We start from the raw sequence: 16,005 nt of genomic DNA, 5'->3' as shown, positions 1-16,005 counted from the left end.
ATAATTATCAAGATCACAAAAAATTAGATAATAAAATCTTATCACATATTGTTGACAAATAATTGATCTCAGTATTAATGGCATAACTATAAATGATAATAAGAAGCAAAAAATATTATTTCGCGTAATGTATATTGTTGGGGATAATTTAGGCCTGAATACAATTCTTGGTTTTCAAGATGATTTAATACTCATTATTATTGATGATTGTACAGTTATTAATAGCGTCATTAATAGCGACGCACAAAATCTTGTTAAGGGGGAATCTTAGTCTAGAACCTTCAAAAAATCGAAAACAATTTTTTTCTGATAGTAGAACATTTAAAAAATATGTAATAATGTTCCTAAAGTATTATTTCAAAATTCGAAAAATTGACGAATATATAAACAATTTAGTAGGTAACCGTCTGATCGTTTCACGCGCTCAGGTAAGAAATCCGCGCTCAGAACACGGATAAAACTAATAAAATGTTAATAATAATTTTCTTTTTTTTTATTAAAAACGAAAAAATAATGAAAATAATCAAATCTTTTTTCAAACAAGTTTTATTTAAAAAAATTTTGTAATTTTTTACCTAAGGTTTACATAAAAGAGGAATTAATAACATATGAAAATATACTTTACTTTTTTGTTTTAGATCGTTCGAATGGATTCTACAATGTCAACGGCAAATTATGGTTACACTAAACGCCTCGTGCAATATGGCGTATATTTCGGACAAATTTTAATAAAATCATTTTAAAAAATTTACAATTAACTAATAAATATGTATAAAAATACCCCTAAAATTTAAAGTTTTTATGAGTAATAGTTTAAAAAAAATAATTCCTAAATTTGCCCTATTTCTTAGCGCTCTAAACTAGGATCCTCCCTTAATGAAGAAAAGGTATAGACTATGACATAACATGTCCTACAATGATATTCTACGATGACTACAACAAAAAAGTTTGAGTATAAATGCGAAGATCTGTTTATATTCCAAGAATTCCAAGCATCAAAATAAAAGAAACAGGATCTCTTACACACACAACAAACTTTATATGTGTGTATCTAACTTAACACAACGGCTATAACAGTTAGAGTCTTAGTGGTCTTTCAGTTTTTTTTTCGAACTTTGGCTTGAACGGTACGTGAACGGATAATACATATTATGGAAAGGAAACATAGAATAGGAAGCCCTAACCGTCAAGACAAAAGTAAAAAAAGAAAATATCAAGGCAGTTAATTTACATCCGAAAATGAAACCTCATAATTATTGGACAACAATGCAAAATGTTTGCGGATTGCGCAGACGAACGGCGATTCGCATGAGCAGAAATAAAAATCGCTCAAGCTACAAAAAAAAGTTCTATTGCTGACCAAAGCAACATAAAGGAGGCAAACAAATTTGTTGAGGAAGCAGAAGATTTATTTTATGGACTAGGAATAGCAGATTAACCAGAAATTAAGTAAGTATTAAAAAGTGTGTATAAATAGTATCTAAAACTTTAAATGTGTTTTTCTCGAAATCGTATTTTTTAAGTCCGTTGATATCATAATACAAAAACTAATAATCGGATTGGCTTCATCTTTTGGATAATTCGAAATAACTGTTACATCTTTTGTGTAAACTTATAAAACTAATAAAATGTTAATAATAACTCTTTTTTTTTGTTAAAAACGTGTCGAAAAAATTAAAAAATCAAATCTTTTTTCAAACAAATTTTACTTAAAAAAATTTTGTAATTTTTTATCCGGAGCGAGATTTAGACAGAAGAGGATTTAATAACATATGAAAATATATCTTACTTTTTTGTTTCATCGTTTGAATGGATTCTACAATGTCAACAGCAAATGGTTACATGAAACATCTCGTACCAATATGGTATATCTCGGACAAATCTTAATAAAATCATTTAAAAAAATTTATAATAAATTAACTAACAAATATGTATAAAAATGCCCCTAAAATTTAAAGTTTTTAGGAGTAATAGTTTAAAAAAAAAATTCCTAAATTTGCCCTATTTCTTAGCTCTCTAGAGTAGGATCCCCCCTTAATGAAGAAAAGGAATATATTAAACTACGACATAATTGTCTACTACAATGATATTCTACGACTACAACAAAAACGTTTGAGCATAAATTTCTTTGCAAGAATTCAGGCAGGATAATAGATAATGGTGGTTGAGCATTGGCTATAAATTTGGCAGTGATTGAACAAATCCGGCAATGTTATGTTGATAGCCGGCTATGGCTGTGGCGACGGCGGTCGCAGCGGTGGCGGCTGTGACGAAAGCTAGTTTCATGATGAGGTTGCAAGTGATGAAGAGCATTTTACTTTCGATTTTGGGCAGCACGACGTTCTTGACGACGTAGATGACGCCTGCGCGCAGCCTCTAAGACCCCCGCAATAAAGCAACCTACAATTATGGCAACCAGAATTGATCCCATCTGGAACAAAAAATAATTCGTTAAAATTAAAAAATAGCACCTAGAGCACGCTTTCTAAACTACTGGAAAAGAAAATATGTTAAAAACGTTTTAATTGATTCTTTAGATAATTTAGAAAGTCCATCTAAAAGAAGAAATATACGTAAATTTATACGTGGGCATAAATATGCATTTAACATTATCCTTTTTTGAATTTATCAGAATTTACTTTGGGATTGAAATATGTTTTCTGTTAAAAGATTTTATTAAATTGATGAGACACAATATGAATTTTATATAATTACGAATATATTGTTTAAAAATATGTCTTAAAGAAAAATTAATTCCGCAGCACCTATACGGAATTATACATTTTAATTCTAACATATATCAACGTTCTCCTTTGAATAAAATGAATAGAATGAAACAAAATTTTATTTTAAAAACAATTGGATTAGAATTACAAGATGCGTATAAACTAATTGCTCACATAAAAAATGAATTATTCAAGCATCATAGAATAATTTCTTGTCCTTTAGTAAAAAGAACTCTAAATCATAATTAATTAAGATTCAATTCTTGGCAACTGAAAAACGCCGAAGGTGATACATCACTAGGTAAAGAATCAATTCTTTTATTAAATCAATTTGTTTAAACGCGAAATTAAGAGTAAGAATTCATTTTTTAAAAACATGCTTAAATGAAAAACTAATCTCTGTACATTCGAAAAAAATCTTGCGCCATGAAATAATTACACGCCATAGTTTTTCTACACAAAAAATAGATCGACTCAAACACAATTTTATCTAAAAATTATTACGTATAGAATTAAATGATGCTTACAAACAATTATCACATTTGCAATACGAACTTCCCTAGTAGCAAAATAACGTCAAAAAGATGACAAAATGACGAAAAAATGACGTAGCTTGTTATCTGGGTTTTTACAAATTATAGATCAATTAATGTTTCGTTTCCTTTTAGTAGTGCATTTTTCCAATTTAGTATTGCATTGTCATCAAGAAATTAATTTTAACAAAATAGAGAGAAAAGAAGAGATCAAGAAAATTACAATATTGATAAAAAAAAATAGATAACTTAAGATCGACTAAATTACGTACTCAAAAAGAAAATATTAAAAATATTAATTATAACATCGCTATCACAAAACTTCCCTTCCTTCAACGTGTCTCACCTGATCTTGGTAGTCAAATTTCTAAAGCGATAATACGCATCCGTTGTTGTCCAGAATGAAGGTTGTCTGGAATGAAGGAGAGGTTGCAAAATAGCACAGCTCACATTTGATTAACAAATTAACAATTATAAAATTTGATTAACTATTATAAAATTTAATCTAGTTTTTTTGACACAATATAGTTGTTGTATAGATTAAACAGCTCCACAATATTTAGCACGCTCACACACGCTTATTATATGGACGATTGAGAGATGGATCGCGTTCTCGATTTGCCGAGTTCGTTGCCGCGATAGGACCGGGAGAGGACTTATGATCGGGAGAGGACCTACGATCAGGAGATTACTCCATTTACACGTCTATACTGTACGACAGTCGGGAGGACTTCTCTTGCAATTAATTTTTGGTAGTGTACCACGCCTAGTGCGGCCGCGAGGTGACTCCCCGATGATTATCGCTCGCTTGCCGTTGCTGGCTGCGTATCCCCACCCTCGTCGTTCACCACTCCGTGTGACCGCATTTCGTGCGTACTGCGTATGGTGCATAGTGTTCACTCCGTTCAACACGTTAGTATTGCTCGCTTACCACGCCCATATTGTTTGCATTTGATTTTATCGTTCGCATTCTTCACCGATGTCCAGTTGAAGAAATTCTTAAAAAATTTAACTTAGATTTTGGTAAATGTTCTTCAATTACGACTGATGGCGCGAAAGCTATGACAGGTTTAAAGAAAGGATTCATCGGTCAATTAAAGCAGCGAAATTTCCTCAAAAATAAATATTCACCGCATAATACATCAGGAAGCATTAGCCGGTAAAACTAAAAGTTGTAAAACTTTCAATAGCTATGGAGACTATTACTAAAATAATTAATGGAATTAAAAGTAACATAAGTTCCTTACTCACCGAAATTTAAATTATTTCTTGATGAACATAAAGCTGTTTACATAGATGTCCCTTCATTGTCTAGTTCGTTGGTTTAGTGTTGCAAAATTTAAAAATATTTTTTGCGATAGGAAAAAACGTTCTCCTTTTCCTAAAAGAAATGAACAACTCAAAATTTCACGAATATATCTCTTTTGGAAGATGTGACATTTCTTACTGAACTCGCTTTTATTACTGATATAAGTAATCAACTTAGGCTTCTTAATTTAAAACTGCAAAGGACGAATCAAAATATTTCCCAATTAGTGAGTCACGTTGATTCTTTCCGAAGAAAATTGCAGGTATTAAAATCTCACTTAAATGATAATATTTTTCACTTTTTTCCTTCTTGTCAAATTCTTCTCGAAGAACATGACAATAATTGCAATTTCAAAGAATACATTCATTTTCTAGATTCTCTTATAGATGAATTTGATACACGATTTATTTGGTTCGAAAAACTCAGAACTGAATTAATTCTTTTCGAGAATCCCCTTACAGCGCCAATTGAAGGACAGCATCTGACTTGCAAGATGAATTATGTGATTTGCAGAATGATATTGCTTTTAAAACAGTTAAAGAAACTGGTGCCGATTTTTACAAAATGTTGAAAGAATCATCCCCAATCTTCGAGATTTTAGACTTCATTCCATGTTTGGATCTATATATTTATGTGAGATATCTTTTCAAATATGAAGCTTATAAAAAATGAGAGACGTTCTACCTTGAACGATGATTCTTTTTCTCATCTTATGCGGCTCGCTACGTGTAATATGCAAATCGACGTTTCTGATCTCGCCAATAAAAGATTCCGAAAATCAGAATAAGTATTTTTCATTTCACTTCGTTTGTGTTTAATTACTTGGTCGTACAATTCATTATTTTTATTAGTGGACTAGGCTTGTTGGGAATACCACTTAAAAAAATGCATCAAAAATATTATAGTATCTCAAGGGTGACGTAGAAAACTATTGAAAATTCATTGGATGTATTCATTTTGAGAAGCACTTATCCGTTGCTTCCTATCTTAATTATATAATGAGCGAAAAAAGATAGAATGAAGTTTACAGCGTGAGCACCCAAAGCGAACACCTTATCTCTTTGAACGTTAGACGCTCCTAAAGGAGCTCCGCACAATACAAGGAACAGGGAACAGAGAACAGAGAATAAGAATTTCAACCTATCAGAAACTGTGTATTCCATGTGTACTACAATACATTATTTCTGATAGGTTGAAATTCTTATTCTCTGTTCTTTGTTCCCTGTTTCTTTTATTGTATGGAGCCCCTAAACGTCGAATGAACTGCGGCGAGCAGTGAGAGGAGTAGCGGGAGGCGGAGTCTCTCGGAAATCGACCGAGAAGTGCAAAATTTGCACTTCTCCTCTCTGTTTCCATATTCGTGATAAGTTTGATCACGAAGGTTACTGACCATTGTCGCCCTTATTTCCCTCGCGACATCTATGTGATAATGACTCTTGATCGCTCTAATAATTTCACTCTCGTTTATTGGAGAAAATTAGCAGCTTCGCCTGGCGAGCTCCAATGTTATTCGCCATCATGATTCCCTTTTCCGGTCTGAATCCGCCAGTATAGATTCATTGCCTAAATCTCGCCTACTCCAGGAACATTGCTCTGACTTCCTTGTAGGTTTCTGGTTCGTTGAGTTCAAACCAGGTCGCAGCATTGTCCCTCATCGTTCGCCTGAAATAATAAAGTCTATCGCGTTCCTCGACTTCCTCGTACTCGGCGATCTATTCGAACCATTGAACAAAGCGCATCAGGTTCTGGTCCCTTCTATCTTGGAATGATAAATCCTCAAAAGGATTTTTAAGTCAGTTTCCCTTTGGAAGTTTTATTCTTGGTGACTGCTCCGTCTCTCGCGTTACTCTCTCCTCTCGTTTGCGTCGCGATGTATTTTACCACACCTTTGCCTACTTTTAAATTTTATTTCGTTGACTGCCGTATAGTTGGCTGCGTTCTTTTTACGATTTCACTTTGGATCCAAAAAATGTTTTAATTTTTACTCACATTTATTAAAGTATATATATTTTTATAATTTGTGTATATTTTTGTACTTTTAACTTACTACTTTGTATTTAATTGCGACTATTTTATAATGATATGCATGTTTTATGGCTTTTTATATTTTATTGTATTTCAATTATTATCAAGTTACATTTTATGTCTTATATATTATTGTAATTCAATTATCATTATTAAGTTACAAAATATCACTAAAAAAAAGATGTACAAAAATATGTTTTATTAACAGAATTTATATTCGTATTACGATTTATATTGTCAATTAAGAATTGTAACTAACTTCTGCAGACAACAAATATCTCTTTTAAATAATTTAATGATGCACCACCTCCGGCAGCATGGATATTTAAGACACATGAATTATCGATTAAAAGACACATTATAAAATCATTTTTTAAATATTTTTATACGCTACTTATTGTAATATTTTAGAACCGTTAATTCACAATTCAAATTCAAATTTTATTTTAATATTAATTATATCGGAATATCCTTATTATGTGATCGGTTGGTAGGTTTTGATGCATGTTGCGAAATGGACATAGAGTGCATACTCCGACAACATGGGGCAAATGCGTCGGTCATGGCATTACGTTTGGGATGAAAAGATTGCTGCACCTTTATCTTGATGTGGGGGTTCTGTGTAGGTCTTCTTGTGTAGGAGGTTCCTTCTACGATTTAGGTTCGTGTGAGGGTGAGCGATGTTTTGATAGAGGGAAGTTGTGAGGGTTTGTGGTGTGGATCTCGAAGAAAGACGGAAATCGAATTCCCTATCAAATTTTTATACAGTCTGATTACTTAGATCCGCTTATCAACACGATTACCTCTTTTAATTATTCTATTATATAAAAAGGCAAAATTAATTTATTGACGCGGCCATTTGTAAATATTTTTTTGACGAAACTGATGTGGATTTACGGAGGGAAGGAATGAGTAGCTCTTACACTGTTAGAAATGTAGGAACAAGCTTTCTTTACATGTAAATGAAGCTCGTGGTTATGAATGAAATTAAAAGTAGTGAATGATTTAATTATTGAAAATTAAGTTATAATAGTTACTTAAATGAACGTGTACATTAAATTTCATAAATTTTCATGAAAAATACATTAAATTTCATGTACATATACATAAATACTTTTTAGTTATAAATACATAAAATTTAATGTAATGTCATGAAATTAAGTTCAAATTATATAACTTAAAAGTATATTAAATTTCATGAAATTTGAAACAGTACGAGTACAGCCTTTTTGAAGAGAAGGCAGGAAAGGAGGACTAAACAATAGTAATGTCAAATTTTGATTTGCGCTACTACACTTTTTCCCAAATACTCATACTATAGTGCCTTAGTTTTTCATAGTTTCGTTCCAAAATTTGGCTCTTGCATTAATGTTCACTTACAATTTTAATATAATGTTATTTGAATGAAAACATTGTAAATATTAATAGATAAAACGCTTTACATGCATGTGTTTATACGCGTGACTGAAAAAAATTTGAAAATCTAAAATAGTTCTTTTCCCGGATTTAATCTCTAGATCTTGGTACCGACTGCACCAAGTTTATTCAGACTGATTGGAAGATCGCGCTGGTACTACATATATTGTATATCTAATAAAAGTATTGTTAGAGTTTTTATTATGATTTTAATTTTTGAATAATCTTAATCGAAAGCTTGTCGAACTCCGGAAAAAGCTAGTGATATTGTCGCGAATTTGTCAACAGCATGAACATATATACATATATATATATACATTAAAAAAAAGATTGGCTGCTGTAATAAATTAGATGGAAAAATATGGCGCAGCGTTTTTAATTGATTACAGTAGCCAATTTTTGGTTGCGTTAGCTTATCCGCAATGTCAGTATAGGATTTCGATAGGCTAACACAACTAAAAATTGACAATTAATTAAAAATATTATGCCATATTTAGTCAATCTTTGCTTTCATGTATGCAATGACGATCAAACAATCAGGTGGCCCGTTCATATTTATGCATGTAACATGAATGGAACGAGATGAAAAAATGAGAGTATTGAACGAAAGTTCGATTGTCGAGGGGATGGAATGAGTAGAGGATTATAATAACTTGCATTATTTATGATTGATTATGACAACAAGAAATTATCAGATTATTTTATTATGATAATATTGTTAGTTCTATTTACACTCACTTCGATATATTTGCTCGCAAATGTTCCTTTAGAATAAATTAACAACTTAAATTCAAAATCGAGATGCGTTTGGCTAATGAGCGCTTACTTGTCATCTTCTTTGATTACGATTCGTAGTCGAATGTGATTAATACTTTATTCTGATTCACGAATCGGCACAATGCGATTATGATTATATTCTGGAGATAAGTATCTTTATCGCTTTCTGAAGTGCGCGTGGAAGAGGGAGCCAACCAGATCAAAAGCCGCTTCTGTTAGTTGTGCTAACGATCAGGCCATCCTTCCTTGCTTCCCTCAAGATATACGGGACAGCATCCCTTTTTGACGAGACCTCGATCTCTCCTTCTGGACCGCAGATGACGTCCTTCCTTCGTGGCAGATAGGTCTCTACGATGCTGCTATCGCTTAATAAAAAAAATTAAATTCTTTCTAATATCTTGCTAAAATGTGTGTATAATTATAAATGTATATAACCTACTTTCGGCGTTACCCAGAATCAATAACGTGCGTGTGCATACATAGGAGATGGAGAACAAATATCTATCATATCCGCGTCATTATTTGAGTAACATCGAGCGCCGAGAGTGAGATACACACATGCACACATGCATGCACGCATTTACACGAAAAAAAAATTAATATTCGAAAACAAAGATTTATAAGTTGGGAGATAGAATAAGTTGAAGGAAAGGAACTGGGGGATTGCTTCTGCTTCTACTAATATTGCGCTCGGTTCGCGTGATCGCGGTTTAATATATATAGGACTACGTTTGGGGGTGAATTAATCTGATAAATTAGGATTTTTTTATTACCCTCTGAAGGATATAAACATTCAAGACTTCTTGATAATTATTGAAGGGGTGGTTATGAAATTGACTCCGCTTGTCGTGTAAGTCTTGATCGCTTATTGGAGAATCGTCATCTCCTTTATTTTAATATTTTTTAGATGGATGAGATACATGTTCAGATATATGTCGAGATACAAGTTTGCAATGTAGCGAGACATTGGGTAAGTGTTGATATGTATTGATTTCTATAGTGAGTGGGAGGAGGGTTGGTGCCGGGTTGCATGGTGTGTGTATGTGTGTGTCCATGTCCATGTTGTAGCCTATATGAAACAGAATACTCACGTTTCAATCTTTTTTTGACTGTTGAAAATGTCTGAAAAATCGTGTGAATCTACGTTATTTTCGTGCAAGCGACTTTTGATGGTATTAAGCGAGATATGTAGACTCTTTCGGTTAGAATTTTACTTACATTTATATTTTATATATATATATATATATATATATATATATATATATCACTATTAATTGCGCGTATCAAGATAGTGCTACGCCATTACATTGTATTCTTCATGGTTTTTATATGCAGTATTCAACTTGCTCTTGTTTTAATAATTGATAAATTTGGATTTATTTTTCTGTAAAATTTTATTCATAATATATATGCTATATTTAACTAAAAATAAAATTTAGTTTTATATATATATATATATATATATATATATATATATATATATATATATACTTGCATGAAAATCCATATTATTGGTTATTATTGGTTATTTTTACATTTTGAAAACCGTTTTTTGAGAAACAACGGAAAAAGTGAATTCTAAATAAAATACGGTATTTATTATTCTGAATATAACATAAAATATTTTATATGTCATTCACATTTGTGTTACAATAATTTTTTAATTTTTTTAATTACTCATAAGCAATTTTAAGAGTGCAAATTTTGTTGGTGCAAAATTACAATAATGAATTCGTAGTAATTTAAACTTTATCGTTGCGCTCTGGTGTGTCCGACTCTTTCCAATGAAAAAAATAATTGGAAATCTCCCTCATATCAGAGCAAAATCCTCGGGTGAGTTCCACGAGTATCGCAATAACGAAATGGAGGATGTAACAAACATCTGAACTAATCCCATTTCCGAGAAGATTCTGGATACGATAGTATTTACTCTTACGCAGAATAAGATTGAGATTCGTTTGAAAGAGACGCAAGAACGCTTTATCCTCCTTCGAAATTATTGCACTAGATAGTCTTCTTTCTGGCAGGTCGTCAACATTTCCACGGATCGGAAATATAGGCATATAGGAGTCGGTGAAATTATTCATGCATGTTATCTCACGAAAATTATTAACTATTGTAAACCTGTTACTTTTATATGTAGATTATTTGTTACTTTTTTAACTGCATGAATAATTTTTTAGCGATATCCGCGCCTGATTCTTATATGCCTAGAAATTTTTGTTTTATTCAATTTAAAAAATAATGTTTACTTTTACTCAACGCAACTTTTTGATGCACACTGCAAAATAGATTAGTTCAAAGATTCAAACGGTATATTACCTACGGTAAGGTAGGCGCTACTGTGATTTTCTATAAAAATATCTACACTTAATAATAAATACCTACACTTTCTAGTTAAACTGTAAGGCATATTTTTAAATATTAAATTTCATTTAGATTAGGTCAGATATTATTTGTATTATTAAATACATATTTTATATCATATTATTGAATTTTACACTATACCAAAATGTAAAATTCAATTTCTCTTCTATCATTCCCCGTCAGACTCTTGCGATCTAACCTTATTCTGCATTAACAGTAAAAGAGTGTCCCCATAGGCAGATAGGCAACCCGATCTGTAGGTATCGGAAGCATCCTGTATATGATCGATACCCTTCGATTGTACTTCGAAACCTATGAGAATGGCTCTGGAAGTCTTTTGTATTTCTCTTTTTATTCCTCTAGCAGAAAACATCGCTAATAATGAAAGCCAACGTTTGGTAACTGAATATTGTACAAGAAGAAGATATAATATATTTCTAATTCTTAGAAGAGGATTAAGAATAAATTAAATCGAGATTAAGGAACAGACGCATGAATTGATTAATTGGATTAGTATATAGTACATATAGCACAAATAATGTTAAAGGTAGGCGTTATTTATAAACAGTAATGTTGATAATGTGATATATTATATACATAAAAACTCATATAAAATAAATTTTGTACTAAAATTATTATCGCAGGAAGAATGTTATTAGAAATTTTATCAAAGAGCTTAGTAAAAAATTTCATTAATGGTCAAGAAATAAAGAGAACTCTCTCTCTCTCTCTCTCTCTCTCTCTCCTCTCTCTCTCTCTCTCTATACATTGATAAATAGTTAAAAGGCAACCACCGGAATTAAATTGCTATATTTATTATTGCGACAGAATTATTTATTTATCATGTTATTTATTTATGAATTCAAATAGCTGTTCACTTGATTCTCATTTGTTTAGGATCCGTAGTTCCGTTCATAATCGTAGACTGATCCTCATTTCAGGCTAAGTTTGGACTAAAAATGTAACCTGATTTACTCAGATTGATTAAATTGTGATTTGAAAAGCGGTTTTCAAATAAAAGATTAATTCAAACCTAACTCAAATTGGATCCCAAGTTGAATCACGACCCTAATTGTCTCAAAGTTTACGTTCAAGTGTCTCTTTGATAAATTAGATTAATATCGCTTGCTGGTTTATTGAACTGGTGTATAATTAACGCGATTATTATATATAATCGTAAAAATAATCGTATCTCGTACTAAGATATACAATGGGAAAAGATATCGAATCTTGAAGTTTAAGATACGATTTTACATTTATTGCTATATTACATTATTACATTTAGTAAACTTTTTGTACAAATTAAAGCTTATTACAATGTAGTAAATGTTTTTTCAATGTAATAATTATTACATCTACCTTCTAATTACATTTAACTATCTTCTTTTTTGATTGAGTAAATATTTATTTATTATAAACAAATATTTACTCAATACATTTTTTTGCAAATATACAAACAAATTATTACAATTTAATTTTTCAATGTAGTAAATATTGTGAGAAAATTAAATATTCTGAAAATAAATAAAATATTATATATTATTTTAATTATATTGTAATTATTAATATTGTAATTATATATATGCATAAATTTTTTACAGTATTAAAAATTTTTATGCATAATTACAACATTTTATGCATAATAAAAATATTATTATGAATATTGGCGAGCAAGAGACACCGGGGTATCTCCCTCATATCAGTAACAAATGTGTGAGACAGTGAAAGAATACCGCGAAATCACGATCCAATTACGCTTTCTCTCTCAATCGTGCGCCTTGCGCTAAGGATAGAATATCGGAGCGCCCCCACTATTTTCTCCCTTCGTGCTCTTCGCCTCCTCCGCGTTTCCAGTAACACATACGTGTGTGCGCTTCGGCACGAGTACGTAACGCCGCGCGCCGCGCGCTGAGCATCAGAGGACATTATTCTTCCTGTCGGTCCTGTCGGTACGTGTATACGGTTTACGATCCTAAATATTCGACTTAATCTTTTCGCTACGACGCGCCGCGGCGGTGATATATAGTCTTTCACAAAATTCCGTATATTTATTCTGAATTTGCAAAATATAACTCTGTCTACATTTCGTTTATGTTCTGATATTACGTTTACGTCAATGTTATTCAATATTGCTTTATTTCACTTTGTCTCGATACGTTTTTATTTGAGTTGCCCGAAAGACTGTCTGTGCGCAACGTGTACAGTATCTTCTATAAAGTTGGGAACATCCTACGGACTGAACTATATCACTGGAAGAGTGAACATCTCCGCTGTGAAGTATAAAAAATTGTGGCACCAATTAATCAGCGCTATTTTAATTTGATCAATATAAGAATGAATCAGAAACTTTCAGGTGCTTATGTGCACTTACGTTTAGTGTTCTTTAGTGAGACGCATATGTCAGCAAGATCATCGTGTGGGATTATATTACTTTGAAAGATTACTTTGAAAGATTATAAAATCGCGTGACTGTAAAATGTGCGAAGCATCAATATGAAGTGCTGCGTACCTGGGTGTGAGCAGAGAAGTCAAAAAAGGGCATTTCATTTTATAGGTAAGAATTTTTGTATTAAATGTTTCAATTCCTGCACATGTGTTAACGATGTAGGATGAAAAGTATTATTAATATTATTTTATTAAATGTACTAATAAAATTGAAGTGACATTATTTTTGTTTACATACTATTCATATCCACATAGATTATTTCCATACATTGTCAGTATCGATACATTGATCGTAGCGCGTGCGTGAATGTTTCTGACGCGCTCAAATATCGTTCCAAAAAATGGCGGAAATACGTTGGACAATCATTTTACAGCATCGAAACACTCAAGATTGAATTTCGCTCTTTGGTCAATTGCTTATATGTATATTGTCATTTATTTTGCAATATTGTACTTGTATTCGTTGTATATACACAGGTCGTTTAATTGTAATTTAACAGTTTCTATAAAAGTAGTAAACTATTTGAATCGCAAGTTGATTTCAGACTTCGTAAAAATTGTAAAATAGTCCCGAAGAATCAGATTTCGTATGAATCACATTTTTACTAAAATTCCATTTATATTTTAATAGCATGTTATTAAATTTTTAATTGAAAAAAGACGAAATAAAAATACATACATATGATAATTATAGATAACTTACGTATGTATGTACTTTTATTTTGTCTTTTTTCAATTAAATAATTATTTACAAACTTGTCAAACGTAAGGTGTTCCCAAACTTATGGAGGGTACTGTACATTTCTTGCGCGGGCGGGCGGCATCTTCAAGATGCCTCCAAACCAATTTATACCTTTGCATACATTCGCTACCCAGGCAGAACAAGTCACGATAACGTCAAAATGACATTAAAATAAATCGGAAATGATTGAAAAATGACTTTTAATGATCATCTTGTCGTTTTGACATCATTCTGATATCATAATGATTTGTTGTTCTGCTTGGATAAATATTGATTTACAATATAAATATTGGTTTATGTTTAGATAATTATGTATATCATGCATGTGTATATTTGTTAATGTTAGCATACACTATTAAATCTATGAAGTCAAATTTAATCTAATGTGAGTCGCCACTGCTCCTACTCAATTATATCGTTATTTTTATATTAAAACAATAGTCATATTTGACAATATTCAGACAATATCTACAATGTCAATTTGATTATTGTTTTAATATAAAATAATGGTATATTTAGAAGGAGTGATGGCAATTTACATTAGGTTAAATTTGACACTGTAGATTTAATAATATACGTTGGTCATATCGTTTGGGGACGCCTTTATATAACGGGAATATTATATTTCAGAAAAGAACCATCGTAGCGAAAGAGGTTAATAGCCTTTTAATTAATAATGAAACAAACTGTTTTGTGTTTGACTTCGACTGCCAATAAAACACAATGGAACAAGCTCATTAATTTGAACATATATGATGCTCTGTGGCTTGCAAATTTCGGAGACATTGTAACAATACATATGTAAATTAATTAATCTGATTACATTTCATCAATTTAACTCAACACAAAGCAGTGTTAATGGAAGACTGGATGGCTGTTAATCTCTTTTGCTATGATGGTTTCCTTCTCCTGAAATGTTACCGCTATATAAAGGCGTCCTCAAACGATATACAGCTAACGTATATAGACAGTTACGCTCTTAAATTTGGAATTAAGAGACTCTGTTTGCTGCACTCTACGATTTAATACATCACATGAATTGAATAAGTGCTATCTGAGAAACCTTCTTTTGACGTTTGAAGGTTTGATTTCGGCTGCCGATGGAACACAATCAGTTTAATTAAATTATTTGTGTTTTTACTGTTATTACATCTCCGATCCGATATTTGCTTCGAAGTTACACAAAGAGGAAAAAATTAGCTGCAAGCGTTGATCCTGCGAGGTAAATGAAATTTGCAAATATTGAATTCACAAATTAAGAGATGCTCGGCAATAAATATTTATTTTTTTTCATGCTCACTACAAAAATTATAATCCCGCTCTGATATTTGTACGTATTTCGTTAGATCAATTTGATCGAGACGAGTTATGTTACGTACAAGTTAACACTTGACGCCTTTGGCAGCTTTGGCTTTGATGTGAATCTTATCTTATAATCTGTATACTTTACATGTGGCATACAAATTTTTTTTACATCTGAATAGAACGGAACGATATAAGAATTGGGTCACTGTAAGGTCCCAAAAAATAGGAACTCCTATTATATATTTCCTTATATATTCGTCTAAACTGCAGTTCGAACGATACATCTTTTAGGTCGTAATCCGATTCATGCTGATAACGCTCATGAGCATCATTTATTTTCGTTTAAATATTTGTCAAACA

At 31.6% G+C, this 16,005-nt stretch overlaps 1 long non-coding RNA gene across 1 annotated transcript; it reads right to left on the bottom strand.

The window, feature by feature from the left end:
• Positions 1–481: 481 nt before the first annotated feature.
• Positions 482–4,333, bottom strand: LOC147907608 (uncharacterized). Its single transcript, XR_015547106.1, has 2 exons — positions 3,606–4,333; positions 482–2,431 (listed from the first exon to the last, which is right to left on the bottom strand). It is a non-coding gene; the product is annotated as an uncharacterized LOC147907608 (long non-coding RNA).
• Between the last annotated feature and the right edge of the window lie 11,672 nt (positions 4,334–16,005).

The sequence above is a fragment of the Acromyrmex echinatior genome, chromosome 13, assembly GCF_024713525.1.
Source record: "Acromyrmex echinatior isolate Ae372 chromosome 13, ASM2471352v2, whole genome shotgun sequence".
NCBI classification, from domain to species: Eukaryota; Metazoa; Arthropoda; class Insecta; order Hymenoptera; family Formicidae; genus Acromyrmex; species Acromyrmex echinatior.
Note: the sequence above shows the minus strand (reverse complement) of the source record. Positions and strands in the feature narration are given on the sequence as shown.